The 16,849-nt window shown below is 31.5% G+C and overlaps 1 protein-coding gene and 1 long non-coding RNA gene across 4 annotated transcripts in view; both read left to right on the forward strand.

The window, feature by feature from the left end:
• Window positions 1-16,849, forward strand: part of LOC136273198 (mucin-22-like) — a 167,149-nt gene that overhangs the window by 24,996 nt on the left and 125,304 nt on the right. The window lies entirely within an intron of this gene.
• On the forward strand, window positions 11,747-13,540 carry LOC136273205 (uncharacterized). Of its 3 annotated transcripts, XR_010711424.1 has the most exons (4): window positions 11,747-12,202; window positions 12,383-12,427; window positions 12,781-12,866; window positions 13,008-13,540. It is a non-coding gene; the product is annotated as an uncharacterized lncRNA (long non-coding RNA). The 3 variants fall into 3 exon arrangements; XR_010711423.1 differs by having other exon boundaries at window positions 12,383-12,866; XR_010711425.1 differs by lacking the exon at window positions 12,383-12,427.

A 16,849-nucleotide genomic window follows, 5' to 3' on the forward strand; every position in this document is an offset into this window, starting at 1 on the left:
GTACTAGTAGTGACGTGTGCTTTGCTAAGATAGAGTCATGGTTATGTTTATAATTATGTACATATGTTACAACTGCTTATAATTCATATGGATTTTAGCAAATAAATAATCGATAAAATACAATCACGGTTTATTGCTATTACACCTTTAAAAGAAATATGACCTGTATTTTTTAAAATTTTATTTTGCTGCAAAAAGCTGCTAGTGTGATAAGTCTGCATAAAACTTTAACTTTTAAGATAGATAAGGTTTGAAAAAAATCATTAATTTTTGTCAGAGGAAAGATTTCTCTTCTAAGGAATATATAGCAAATCAATTTTCGTACAGGGCGACAATAATTCAATTATGCTCCAATTAAAATCACTTTGAAGCGCTGTTTATAATAACAATTACGGACAGAGAAACATAAAAATTAAAAAATACTCGGACGAAAATATACATATCAAAAGACCTGTAGCTGTGTAAAAGCCGAGTGAAATCCATATATACGTTTGTTTTGCCTCGGACTAGAATGCATCGACGCCATTTGATGAATCGCGTCACGTGATTGCCTTATAAACTTCTTTTCACAGCAAGCGTCAAAATTTATACGGCAACATGGCGGACGTAACGTTTTTTGAGCTAATTTTTTACACAAACGTTCAACCATACCTTTAATTTTTAGGCCCCAAAATATTTAGAGTGACCCCCCTTTGCCCGTGACGTAATAGACCCCTTCACGATAACTGCGGTACTGCTCTCTTGCAGGGCAAAATGATATACTTTGCCGAAATTTCAGTAGATAGATAATTAAATGACGTAAATGAAACAATTGACGTTATGTCATATTTCACCAAACCATGTCATTTTGCCCTGCAAAAGAGCAGTACCGCAGTTACCGTGAAGGGGTTAATAAAACGATCGTGTATATATATATATATATATATATATATATATATATATATATATATATATATATATATATATATATATATATATATATATATATATATACATTCCAAATATTTTTTGCATGTAAAGTGTGTGAAAAGATACTGCAGTTGTTAGACCGTAAAACACACAAGGTACTCAAAGGTTAAAATGACGAGTTTTATTATGACGTCACAAACGTTGAACGCTGTAAAATGCAACGTTACAAGCGAGAATCAAAGTTCACGCTTGCGGCTGTTACAGTGGCTCTTCCATTTATTTGAACTTACCCTTAGGATAAAACAGAAATTTTGATCTATAAATCACATTTGCAGACAAGACAAGAAGTTAAAAAAATGTAAATATAGAGCGCGTTACTCAATTTGTATGCACACACCGCTGCAGTTATGAGACTATATCTTTCAAAAAATAATGATTCAATGCTTAGATATATATATATATATATATATATATATATATATATATATATATATATATATATATATATATATATATATATATATATATATATATATATATATATATATATATATACACACACAATGGGTACCGTTTCACAAAAGCATCGTAAATCATACCTTTAATTTTTAAGCCCCAAAATATTTTAGAGTGACTCCCCATGACGTAATGAAACGATCCTATGTACAATGGCATCCAGGTTTGCACAGACGACTGACGAAAAAGGTACAAAATTAGAGAATAAGCCTATGAATTTAATTGTTATATATTATCTTTTGTTGTTTACATATCAAACTTTAGGTCCTCGACAAAACAAAACACTTATTAGGTTTGTTACTGACTGTTTACAGAAATGTGTGGGGTCGGTAAAGTCCATAGAAGGCGAGGCGGAGCCTCAAATTTCTGTAAACAGTCAGTATAAAACCTAATAAGTAATAGTATTGGACAGGTAACGGAATTGGTTAGGAAAGATAAAGCTACAGTAGGATTCAGAATTACTTTCACTAACATTATAGGAATTTTGGAATTTATTTTTGGAATCGGGACGTAATCAATCTGTATATAGTTAAGTTTGAGACACCTGTTTCCGAGCTCGAGGAGCCCAGTACCGGGAAATCCGCAGTGATACATGTAATTTACCCAGAAATAGTACGCCTGGTAAAACATCTGATGTTTCAATGATGGAGTATTGATATATAAGTAATTAATAATTATAAATAATCAATGTATTATTAAAACCCAGGAAGGATTGAAGAAAAATTGACATAAATAGTTTAATCAAACTACATGAACCTTACATAGAGATATAGGAAAATATTCGAATTTTAAACTAATACTAAATTTGAAATGTTTTCTTTACTAAATGACAGCCTGTGCCTTAATTACATCATATCGCGATCGGATTCAATAATAAGAAAAACTTAACAAAATACGGCATGAGAAGTACAAGTATATTATAATTTTACCAGAAATAGGGAAGTTTATATAGATAATGTGATATTGGGATTTAAGATTTTAGGCATATTTATTGACTTTTAGTGAATCAATTGTTGTAAAAATAGTATTTCATAAGTCTCTTGAATATTTGTTTGGTTTAAATCTGTGCAAGTAGCATAACTAATGTTCTAACATTTAAATATTTCAATTTGTTCATTTTGACGTTGATGTAGGGAGAGGGCTAAATTAAAATAGGCTGTGCCTGCTGTTTAATCTCATTCAATATATTATACTGAATGAAATATTGTTTAAATAAATAACTTATGTTGTGCAAATGTATAAAGACGATGGGGACTCAGTACGTCCATTGTCGCAAGTAAAAAGAAAAAGAACGTCATTTTGGAGAAAACACGCGACTAAATTACACTGATGGCACGATTCTGTAAATCTTGTCGTTCCTGATTTAATTTGAATCAGAAAGTATATTCTTTGGATTATAGGCACTTGCTCATGTGATAAAGTCACCTGATGGTATACATGTAATAACAATTAACATGCTATTATTGTATACCACAATTTCAATTTCAATTTTCAATTTCTTTATTAACCAACTAAGGGCCCTCAAGGGGCAACATGAAGATTGTACATACAATATCCAATGTTCATAAAACATTCAATAAACATGTACAGGAAGGAAAGAGTTGGATGACTGAAAGAGCTAGGACAGACATGAACATTTAATAAGTATAAATTTGTATGTTTCTATACACTCAATACAGTGTCTTCGGTATATTTATGTTAAACACCATACATAAATATGTCAAAATACAAATGTACATACAAATCTGAAATAGTTTATCATATGATTGAAAAGTTAAAAACCAATATTTGACTAGGAAATACAAATAAAGGCAATGCCTTTTGTGAAAATTTACCAAGAGAGTTTAATATATCTAATTCTTTACAGTTTAAAATCCAAAATAATTTGTGTTTATCTTGCAAACTAGCATCTTCGCTAGCCAAGGGTTTTCGGTCCACCTTGCTCCCCATAAATTTATGGGAAGCAAAGTGGACCGAAAACCCTTGGCTAGCGAAAATGGCAAACTAGTAAAATATTTTGCTTTAGATGAAATTAAATCAAATAGTTCCTCTCTTCTTTTGTAAATTTGCTGCATTGGATAAGAAAATGTTCTTCATCTTCAATTCTATTAAGTGTACAATTTTTACATATTCTTTCTGTTCTAGGTGTGTTATTATATCTGCCCAATTCAATGAAAATTCTATGCGCTGATATCTGCAGTCTACAGATTGGCTTTCTGTATTCAGGTCTTAATATATTTAAATACTTTTCCAGTCTGAAGTAAGTTTTCAAAAATATATAAGTAACAATTAAGTTTGCCATCTTTAAGTGTTTCATTTGAGTACTGCCAATCCATCAAATATTTTTTAGTCTGAGATTGTTTTAAAGAAGTAACAAAGTCCTTTTTAGAATATGTAATAATTGTTTTGAATATTTTAAAAGAATGTTTAGCAGCTTTTCAATAGAGGAATACCAAGTTGTATTTTGTGCGAAATAAAGTTCTTTACTACTTTTAATAAAGGAAACTCTGTTGTTAAATTTTCTAATCTGTAGCATTATTTTAGTAATCCATTGACAATATCATAATGTAGCGGAAATCTTCCTAGTTCAGAAAGTGAAGCATGGTTCATACTGTATGCTGTTGTGGAGGGGGGGGGGGGGTGTTATATGTCCATATATATACCTCTCAACATCCTGACAACCAGCTTCAAAAGTGCTTTATTGATTTTATATTCATGAGTCTATGCTCATACATTATAAATTCTCTGTGTGTATTCCAACACGGTACCCTAAATATTAGAGATAGATTTCCATATAATTGTAATTAGCGCATTTCATTGTACATATTTCAACGATTATTCGATTCACAAACACATTTGGGTATATTACAACATGTCTGTTAGTCAGCCCCTCTTAATCATGCTAGTTTACAATGCCGTCGACATGCGCCATAAATATGTTGGTAATATCACATCTGAGCTCAGGTAACCGAATTACCTTGAACCGCGTCACGTATAATATCCTGCGCATCAAATATAGTACCTCTAATTTAATTTTATGCGAATTATGAGGTTCAGTTTTCTTTATAATTTAGTAACAGAAAACAGTTTTAGATACAAACATATGCTATTTGTTTGTAAGTTCAAACTTCTCCGTAGTTGCTGTTTACCTGTCCGGGGTTAAGGTCAAAACATTCCTACACACCGTTAACCGCCATGTTATTTTGAATATCTAGAAGTAGGAAGTATTTTCGTAAAATTAAAAATCATGAAGTTTGCGTTGGTGTGAGTAGTTCTACTATATTTCACTTCACTTGGTATGTATATATTTAGTGTACTATTTGCAAATTTTTAGATATCTACACACCTTTGCCAAATTGATACCTTAGAGAAAGTATTTATATGCCAACTTTTATAGGGAGGAATGTCAGACTTTACCTGACGCTTTACATATTTTTATGCACAAACGTTATAACAATAGTGCGCCAAAATGTTTGGTTTAACAAATGATATTGTATCAAAACTCTTTCATGTAGGTATATATTATACTGACATTATATATATATATATATATATATATATATATATATATATATATATATATATATATATATATATATATATATATATATATATATATAACGTCTGAAGATTGAATGAAAGCGCTAACGTTTTACTCTGTGTTGTCTTTCGTTTTTCAAATTTTATATATATATATATATATATATATATATATATATATATATATATATATATATATATATATATATATATATATATATATATATTTATATATATATATATATATATTTATATTTATTTATTTGTCCCTGAACATTAAATCTCTACTCTGGTTGTTATTGTGTGTCAGTGATTAATTGGTTTTTTTTTTCATCTTCAGCGTTTGCACAGAACATTCAAATACAAGCCCTACCACAAACAATCAACTACAGGGAGAATGATGTGGTCCATCTCCAACCCTACACAATACAATTTATGTACTCCATACAGTTTCAGAAGAACTCTAGTGCAACATTTGAAACTGTAGTGTCAGTAGCTAGTGGACAAACTCCACCAATACGATGGAGGGACACCCAGTTACAAGGCTGAGCCACCGCCACAGGGAACGTAGACTCTCCAGCCAGTGCACAACTGAGATTTACGATTATCAAAAACAGTGTACAGTGTCCTACTGACTTTAAAATGTACATGTGTAAAATGGTCGCCTTCAGTACTGTTGTGTCAGAGATAGTCACACATGAATCAAGTCCAATCGCCATAAATTACATTGGTATACAATATCTTAAAGTTTATATATATATTTACATCATGACTACCAAATACTGTATCTTATAGAATAAGGATTTGAATTATTTCTGAGTGTACTTAGGCTATTTATATGTAGCATATATGTTTGACTTTTGGTGACATACTAACTTGATTTGGCTATAAGCTGAATTCCACCAAAACTGCTTAATAGAATACACAGCGAAACATTAACATATATATGTTAGGAGTAATTTCTCCTCTATTTCGTAAGAAAATCTAGTGTGATTTTTAGTTCTATAAAAAAGGACTGTGCTGAAATCTACCTGATTTAGATCCACTGGTAACCATTTTACCAAATGGAAAAACCTTTAGCAACCTAAGAAAAGTCACGAAATGCAGGAAATAATCATGATAATGTCAGATTTGTTTAAAAAAGATGTAAATATAAAGAATTAAATGCTTTCTTTGATTTTTCATGCAGGTTATGAAGGTAGCAATCATTATGACCCGCCAACGTGGATATATATATTTATTTTGCAATGACACTACCTTCATTTCCCACATGAATCACTGAAGAAAGCATTTCAGTGATAAATAATATTGTTTGGTTTATTATTTTGAAATCTGATGCACAGAAAACAGGATGTCATTAACAAACACATGACTATCAGAAAAAATTGGCAAGTCAACCTGCAGTCCTGCAATTAATTATACATTTAATACTGACACTGTGTTAAATCTAGATATATGGACATATCCTTTCTTGTGTTCACGAACTGTTTTGGTAATATCAAATATCCTATTGTGGTGTGTATCCTTTAAAAGCTGGGTAATAAATGTATTAATGAGTTGCTTTGTGTTTCAGTCGAACCAGCTGTGATTGAGATGCCTAGAGTTAGGATCCTGAATGAGAACTTTGATACTCCAAATAGACAGTTTCCAGTTGGAACTGGGATACAGTTAACCTGTCAAGGAGAGATTGGAAGTGACCCAAGTAAGGTAAGCATCTACAATCTACACATATATAACAGAGAAGTGAGTCATTGTTCCCAAAATATGGCCCCAAAGTACAAGTGTATGAATCCCACAGGTAGTGTACTATTTGGTACACTCACTGCAGTTGTAATAAAAGAAAATGAAATAAGTAAGGGAAAGGAAACTTTGTTTTCAGATTCGTAATCTGCACAAAAGTCAAAATATTATACTTGAATACTTTATTTTATTTGAGGGCTTTAACTTTAAGACAGAAATTCACGTTACAATACTAAATCATGCAAATTGTCATCAACATTTTAGCTTTCTCGCAACCAGATTGAGAATTTGATGTTTTCATTCCAGACAATTAGATGGTGTGCCCAAAGGACCAATGAAAGGCTGTTCACCGGATTGCCCCAGACTCCGATCCATTCAGAAGCCTCTCAATCAGGGTGTATGTTCACAAGGTCCAGCACCATCACCTACAACCTGACCAGTGAAGACACCTTCACAAAGTTCTTGTGCGAGTCTGGAGATACTGGAATGTGTGGTACAGGGACGGCCATACAACATGTCAACATCACCATCGGTAAGTTGTTGTAATTAGTCTTTTAATTAAACTGTGTAATCTCATTTAAGTCTCTTAGAATTTATCTTGAGCTGTTTCATTTCATCAATTCAACCTGATTTCCTCAGTTATTTTATTTAAGCATTGATTTGTCTTGATTTCACTAATAAATTATGATTTAGGGCATTGTTGCTCCAATATATTAATAATCTATGCTTTGGTATAACGCATGATGCAGGTTTGGATGCTCCAATTAAAACAAAATCATAGTGGCTTGAATTGCTAGACTTAAAACTAAACTATTATAAATTATATAAATATATTAAGTTTTTCCTGATGTGAGTTTTTGAATGTTATAAAAACTTTTTTGATAAAATATTCAGATAAATTAAATAAAGTGGACATGCAATCATGTTATTAGTACTCCTAAAATGGAGAAAGGAAAATCAAGTGTTCACTTCCTATAATTTAAGTACTGTTCTTAAATACCGCAAGACAAGGCCTGTAAAAAAATGTGTTTAGGGTATATTATTTAATGAAAAAATTAGGTTAGGTAGGTAGGGATTTTTTTTTATTTTAACATTTTTTTCTGCATGAATCCTAAGAATGTTTGTTTGTGTCATATTTAAAACAGATTTTTTAATAGAATTAATATAAATCACAATCGGATAAAAACAGACACCTTAAAATGGTAGGATCGGGGCATTTATTGTAGGTTAATTAGGTCGGGTTACCCTAAACACACAACTTTTTTTTTAGGCCTAAGGATGAAAATGTGTTATTAATGTCTAAAAAATAACTACTACATATAGGTTTATGATATATAAAGTATACAAGCATGGATTCTGATTACTATACATGCATGTTAGAGAAAGTATAAATGATTGGCATTTTAAATCAGTCACAGAATGATTTCCTTTAATAGGCAACTGCCGCAAGTCTTTTTAAAGATGCATAAACATTCAGTTGTCAATGTTTCATTATTTCAAATTCCCTTCAAAAATGTTCATGCATGGTATTATTGCATGTCAGTGTTACAGTGATCAAAATAATCTGGCCTTCATTATTATGTAAAATCATTACTATACGTATTATTTCTTCCTTGGTTATAAGTAGACAAATCTCAGCATTACTCAATACATGTACCATTTTACAATTATTTAATGCTTGAGCAGTCAATAGACCAGAATATTTTTCCCTTGGTGCAGGGAACAGCTCAGTATGATCTATTGCCCGAGGCCAACGACCGAGGGCAATAGATCATACTGAGCTGTTCCCTGCACCAAGGGAAAAAATTCTGGTCTATTGACTGTTCAAGCATTTAATAATTGTTTTATTACCTAATTCCTTGTTTAGTTTTCCGGGTTTACAATTTGCATATTGCAGATGGTTTTCGTGCCATTTGCAATATACTAAGATTTATTTTTTCATCTTTTACATGCACCAAACCTGTTGCATGCATTACAACATCTCATTTTAATAATAGTTTACACAAAGAAGTTGGAGTGTCCAACCCATTAGATTTTATATAGTCTTTTACCTTATATGAGGCGTTATTTGATACTCCATTTTGATAAAATTGAATTTGGTTTCATCAAGTACTAAAAACAGCGTCTATGTAAAGGAATATACATTCCCTGAGAAAGGATGTAACATTATAACATACATGCGCGGATCCAGAAAATTTTTCCAGGGGGGGTCCGAAGGATAATTGTGTTTGCCAGGGGGGTCCGAGGCATATTTTCGCGATAATTTTACTATGTAAATTTAATAAATTTTCATTTTCCAGGGGGGGGGGGGGGTCGGGACCCCCCCGACCCCCCCTCTAGATCCGCGCATGACATACACGCATTCTGATATACGTTACTGGTCCAATAGATCGCAGTCTATTGACCGGCGGTCCAATAGATCGCAGTCTATTGACCGGTGGTCCAATAGATCAAAGTCTATTGACCGGCGGCCTAATAGACGCAAATATTTAATTTGTAATAAAACAACAAAATCCCTTAGATTAGGTAATAAAAACATCTGCTTGTTCAGAGGCATCACTCCTTGACAAATCTTAGATCATTTCACTGATCATGTCCCCGATTGTATCATGGTACAGTGTATTTCTTTTTATCAAACCAACTTTAAGTATATATATATATAATTGATGAGCTGAAAGATCACCATAGAAAGTGATATCAGAATGAAAGTACTTGTAGATATTAATCTAAATATATAAATAATAATTCTTTTCATCAGCCCAACTTAAAGTATAGTGATTAGCTCTTTATGGAAAGTGATATCAGAATTGAAGTACTGGTAGATATTAATTAAAGACTGATGCATTCTGGGAGACTTGCCCAGTCCCTCTCATGTAAGGTCAAAGTTAGACCCCCTTAATGACCTTTTGTCGGAGTTGGTCCGTTCTCACTTATCTTTATTTCACACCCATTTTAAAAACATCAACTGGTAAGTCCTTTTTTGTTTTTCAATGAAACACTCTTCTTCTTTTCCCCCTTTTTTGACTCATTGCTTTTTATGTTGCTGAGTTTCCTAACACAGCCTAACTTAATTAACATTATCATTTTAGAATTAGATCATTAGTTGTGCATGGCTTCATCATATGTGTGTCTTTTTTGACTGTTTTAAACTTGTTTATTTAGTGTATATATGAATTGTTACTTAGAATCTTAATTATCACCTAAATTTTGATAACATGATTTTACATTGAACTATGTAAAAACTCATTACATGGAAAAATGAATGCTATATTTCAAGTTCTTCCTTTATATATTAACCTGGTAAATGTATTTTAACAAATAATATGTACTGTCTAATAATGAATTCTGAGAATTAAGTCCACCAAACTGGCATATTATAATTATGCTTTTAGTACTCAAGTTTAAAATTGATAAGGTGGACACTTAAGTAATTAGTACATGTGCCTGGTACATGATAATAAAATATTGCATGATTTATGTTAACTTTTATGATAAAGTTTAATTCCTGGTGAATATTGATGATTGGTAAGACCTACATATAGGATTCATTAGGCCAGAGACATTAATGTCTGTGGTTCGGCTGATTGCCATTTTACCTACAGCTGATCAAAGTGCACGCTCTGGCCTCCAAGTCTCCGTACATTAAAGTCACAGTATACATCAATTGTTTCAATCGGATCATACCTCAAAGAGGTTTGAGTTTGATTCTCCATGCAGTCAAAATTTGCGGGGAAACTGTCTCAGAAAAGATATTGTATATTCGTTAAAAACGCGAATAAAGAGCACACATACAGTACCGATCAGACCCAACCTAACAGAAAGTAAACCCCAGCTAAACCCTGGGTTTGAATACTTTCTAGGTTTACTCTGGGTTTACTTCGGGTTTACTAGTCTAAGAGTGGACCCAGAGTAAACCCAAACTAAACCCAAAGTAGACACAGAGAGTAAACCTAGTCAGAAGTACATGTATATCCCTCAAAGCAGATGCTACCTATGTATTCGGAATTTTACAAAAGGGTAGGAATTACAGGCAGTAGGATGGTAAGATTAAATATTAGTTTACTCTAGTAAGTAATAATATAACCCCTGGGTTTAGTTGGGGTTTACTCTGGTGTTAGGTTGGGTCTGATCGGTACTGTACATGTATGTAGAACCTTTGACAAATGTTTGTTGTGAAGACAGTATATAAGAAGTCTTTGTCAAAATGACAATATTACTTGATTTAATGGGAGAGTAGGGGCCGTTGGTGAATACATATATTATTGAATGGGAACTGCATGTTAAAATAAAAGAAGCGTGTCGGGGTTCAACTGATTATGAATGTGTTTGTAAATAGGTGTGGGATGAAGATGTCGCAATTACTAATAAATCTAACTATACATGTATGTAACTGCTACTGTTGGATTTCATTGTTAAAGGGGCATGGTCACGATTTTTGGCAAATTTTATTTTTCCGTTTTTATTATTTGCAATGCTTTAGGAAAGTATTTCTAATGATCAAATGAAATTCCAGTCGTTGAGCTTTAAGCAAGATACACGGCTCACAATTCTTCGTCATGTGAACAAGGCTTGTGCCCTGTTTTTGTTTACATAGGTTCAATATACCTGTAAAAAATCTTTTTAAAGCTAGTTTGTCTACCTCATTATTCATTTGAAGCATAAATAAACAGTTCCTAACGATTAACACTTTCATTTTAGATCTAAAACTGGAATTTTCACTTCAACATTCAAAATGTAAACAAACACTTTGTTTACATAGAGAAGAATTGTAAGCACTGTAACTCACTTATGGCTCATCAAATGACACTCAAATTGTGGTTGCCTATTAAAAATGCCTTACTGAAGCATTGTAAACATTAAAATCGAAAAAAATAATTTTTGACCAAAATTGTGACCATGCCACTTTAAATCATAATAGAGGGATGCACCTGTCAGAACCCCAAATGAGTGTCACACCTGTCTTTAACAACTGAACTGCATGGTCAGCCTGTTACCTTAAAAATCTTGTGATCATTGATTAGTAGACTTGGATAAGAAACCTCAACTCATTGGGAATTAAGATGATTCAATTTAGCTTAACTTCTATATCTTTAGATCCCATTTAAAATGGAAATTTTTAACAATGACTATTTCCAAGAAAAATTTATTTATATTGTTACCACAAACAAATTTCTGATAAATTGTTATGAGCCTTTTCTATATATTTTGGATGGTAAGTTTAGATATTAATGATTCCTAATTATCTATGTAATATTCCTGGTAATACTGTAATAATTTACGTTTTACATTCAGGGTACCTGGTACACATAACATTGTACATGTATTAGTTAATTTTATTACAATAAATGGTATCATTATTGTAAGTGTTCATATATTAATGTGACTGTTTTTTTTACATTAAACACTACCATAATAGTGGCATGAGTTATTTGAAACTCTCCTTTTCTCTTCCCTCCTACAGAAAGATCTGGAGCCACCAATACTTAAACAGCAGATGGTAAGTATTATGGAAAGGGTTACTAATAGAAATGAATTTATTGGGAGGTGTGTTTTGGATTTTAAAGCCATCTCATAAAGATGACGTGTCTAAACTGTTTCTTTCTTTACACAATATCAAGGCATTGATATTCATTTGTGTTATTATCAATTAACAAATCCCTCGTTTCCATGGTTACAGAAACCTCGGACGCTGGCACCTGGTCCTACTTCTACCTTTTTAGAAGTCCGTGTTGCTCTGCTTTAAATTGGCATTTCGTTTCATGGGTTTTTGAGATGGTTGACAATTTGTTATTGTCATTTTTTCATTCATTCAATGTTCATTTTTGTAATATAAATATACCATGATCAAGAGCCATTTCAGTCTGCTTATATTCTCTTTGTTTCAAAAGTTGCATTTTCGAATTATTTCTTTGGAAACAGTAAATGAAATTTCTCAAAACTTTAACTACCAAAAATTCATGATATAAGTCGAAGATCATTATTTACCTTTTTTAAATAATTCTGTGATCTTTTTTCTTGTTACTGAGAAAGTAGAAATAAACATCAAGTATTTACCTTTTTTTTTTTATATTTCAGGACGTTATAATAAAATGCATTCATGACATCTTAAAGCCCTAGACAATGAGCTGTTGGTTGTTAGCTGGTTCATAGTTATTATATAGGTAAGAACAGAGACGTCATGCAAACGTCCGTATCAATATAGGATCTCTCAAAATTGTCTCTCTTGTTGCCTCCCTCTCAGTCTATCTTTCTCGATCATTTGTCTCTTATTAACTTTTCTACCCATCAAATTTCTTTTGTAGGTCTTTTTCTGTGAACGTAATTGATAGAGCAGGAGATTATGCTTTTTACAAAACAGTGTCTTGTATACACTTCCGATAACATATGTTGTCTTCGATGATCGTTATGTAAAATGTTATCAATACTGAAACATGTTGTACTGTACAATGCACTCGCCTATCACTGTGTGACCCGAGTTTGATTATCTGTGATTATTTATCGAACGGTACATGTACTTAATATCATGTCTTATGCATATTTTGTAAGCATTCATTCATTTAAGGATAGTCATATCCACTGCTCTACGATGTTAGAATAACATATGTGTTTATACAATTTCGCAATGCATAGTGCCATGGGGGTGTGGCCACCATTAACTTTAATTTTTAAAGGTAGATCTGATATTTAAATCAAAACAAATTCAGTGTTTGCCTTTGCTGCGATCAAGACATTATCTTTGTTCTTTTTATTTAAGGTTTTGGATAAAAAACTTCTTTAAAACTTTTTAATCATATCAATTATATTTAAATGATGAATAAAGTGTTATTCTACTTTTCTTTATTCTTAATCATTTTAAAGCTGTGTATGTTTGGGAGGGGGTTAAAAATCACCGTACATTGACCATACAAATCATGCTCTTCATTAGAGTTGCAGGTTTATTCCCCGAACATGGTGTCAAGCGTTTTTTAAGTGCGATTTTATCTTTGTTCTACTGTAAAAATTTCAATATACATGTATTTATTTGACACCTTTTCAGTTAGTAAAGAAGCAGGTCACAACACAATGAAGACGATTTATATTCCTCTGTCGAAGATTGATGAAAAGATAAAATTTCAAAAGATAAAAATTCAAAGTTATAAACCCTTTGATATTTTGTTGACATAATTGTAAAAATATATACATATGTATTTACAATAATACTATGAGAAACTTTATATACGTTAGATCATTTGATTTGTTACAAGCGGAATCATAAGAAATAAAAAAGTGTAATTATAGTAATATTTGATATAAAATAAACAAATTTTAGCCTTTGAGGATTTTACCTATTTGGTACTTATATAATGTTGGTCCGAAATTCAATAGGATTGCAAATTAAGAAGGCCTATTTTAGTTTTCATTGCGTATGTTTTTGCGCATTCTAGTTAAACACAGTGTATCTATACATTTTACGAAAACAAAATATAAATAAGAATATTTAGATTTTTAAAAGAATTCTTTTTAAAACGATTTTCCGTTGTTCGTTAAGATACTGTAGTTCTTTTATGGCATTATGATAAAATGAATGTTTGTGGGAGCATTAAGAAATAACATTCAAGAAAAAGAGAAAAGTATTCGCCTTTGAAATATTACACACAGCATAGTGGTATTATTGGACGCTGACACCTGTACGCATTAAAAAAAAAATAAACGATAGAAAAGATAACTTAAATTCAACTCCTTAAAAAACAAGTTTTAACATTTTCACGCAATTAAAATACTTGTTATTGAATCTTACATGCTTGTTTTATTTATGTCACTTCTTCTTGTGTTATAATGCTGTTTTATATTATTTCTTTAATACATTGATTAGAATATGTTAAAAAATAAAATCTTTTATCATTTTTAATGCCTTAATGCGTACAATGCTGTGTGTAAAAATGTTATGTTATAAGGAAAAATTTGCACTAATATTTCTTTTTGAGGTACATTATCGCTCTATATTTCCTCGATTCACATTTGCTTAATTACTTGATATTTTATGATTACCTCAGAGTTCAAACAATGTTCATCCAAAAGTATGAAAAGTACAAGCTCAGAAGTTTAACAATATAATATATTTATGCCCTTCTTCGAAGAAGGGGGGGGCATATTGCTTTGCTGCTGTGTGTCGGACTATCCGTCCATAGGTAGGTTGGTCGGTCTGTTCCGTCGAAAAGTCGGTCGACCCACAAACAGTTTCCGTTCATTTTCTTCGCGGAGGCTGAACATATTGAAATGAAATTTGGTATTTATGTTTACCATCATTACATCTACATCAAGTTCGATGTTGGGTACGATTGAGCTTTTTTAGACAGAGTTATGCTCCTTGCACGTAGAAAAAGTCCAATAATTTGCAGCTTGTTCGAAGAGGATGCACATATTGTATAGCAACGATTCACAAATCTGTACAGTGTAATATCCTTTTTTCCAAGTTTTGAACAAAAACTTGCTTGGCTCTGAAAAAGATACCTTCATTGCTTTCTTTACATGTATGCCACGCTCCATGTTGAAAACAATCCAACTTAAATTCCTCATTACGTCAGGTCATGCATTTTATATTCATTATGTACTTCTGAATAAAATCAATTCAGTACTTTCTGTACTTTGATTAAAGTTTTTAAGTATGAGACCCTATATTTTGATCAACAGGCACTCAAGAAGACATTATGCCAAACATTCATTTACTGATGTAAGAATTACAAATAAGCATATGTGAATGAACCTGTGCGTCGGAAAGGAATTAGATAACCACAGTCTGTTGAAGGTATCAGTCATGTTTTTAACCTTTAGAGGGCGTTTAGCGCTCTGCAAGCTGTGCTGTAATGTAAAAACTTTATATATATATATATATATATATATATATATATATATATATATATAGATATATTTATAGATATATATTTATGCATTTTCAGAAATATTTAGATCCTTTGGTGTTTTATAAGAATGATTATAAATGGTAAAGATATGTATTTATAAACAAAAGTTTTAGTCACAATAGTTTTAAGGCAGACGTACACCGCTTTATTCATTTTTCTTGTGGTTGATTTTTCATGTAAAACAATCACTCGGTTTTGTTTATTTTGAATATATGGAGCTATTTACTTTTTTGATATTTTTCTTTAAAAAAAAACAAAACAAAAGTATCTCATTTGTGCATTTAAATGTTTAAATACTAATAGGTTTTAAATATTATTATATTTGCATGTGTAAGGGGAAGCTTAGAGAGCTTGTTTGCTGTTCCAAATCACAAACAGTAGCACTGGGCTTCAAATTACCGTTCTTTAGACATATTGATCCGTTTCAGTGGTTTATCATTCTGAATTCCCGTTTTTAATGCCTTTACATATATAACACTTAACAATTGGAATTTGACATTACACAAAAATGGCTACAGTGAATATGAACAAAGCACTTTTCTGCTTTTAAACTATTCTTTAATCATCGTTTTGTCAGTAATTTGTTTAATTAATTACAATACTGAACTTTTCTGTCAATGAATAATCACAGTTTCTGTTGAATCCGCCATCCATATTCCCCCAATTTGTACCCCACGTGTTTATTGTCACGGCCTCGATTTCTTTCTTATGGTATAACCTTGTTATTGTATGAATGTGTATCATTTTACACTGCAGTTATATAGATAAACGCAATATCTGAATAAGTATGTTAATAAATTTTCGTATTATATTCTTCTATTAACGATTGTAGACTTATATCCCGACAACTGAGATGAATCTACTATGTTTTGTTGTCATTATACTTTTTTCTATCTGTATTCCTTTTTTTCAAGCTATCGATTACATTGTCTTTATCTATAGCTTAAGAAACAGTATAATGACAACAAAACATGGTGTTCCCGTCTTGCACACATTTGGTAATTGAGTAAAGAACAATAGGTGTGATTTGTGTTGTGACAGCAATTATAGTCTCTTTTCAATCCAAGATTTTACCTGGATTCTAACCTGTGTTTTATCAGCACATTAACGATGAAACAAAAGAATGTAGATATTTTGTTTTATTTTAGGATTAGTTACTAATAACTATCAGTATTTTTTTACTTGATAAGGTTTAAATTTGCACTTATTAATAAGAAAAACAATACATTTTTGTCCGTTTACAT

Source organism: Magallana gigas, chromosome 2 (genome assembly GCF_963853765.1).
Source record: "Magallana gigas chromosome 2, xbMagGiga1.1, whole genome shotgun sequence".
Classification (NCBI taxonomy): domain Eukaryota; kingdom Metazoa; phylum Mollusca; class Bivalvia; order Ostreida; family Ostreidae; genus Magallana; species Magallana gigas.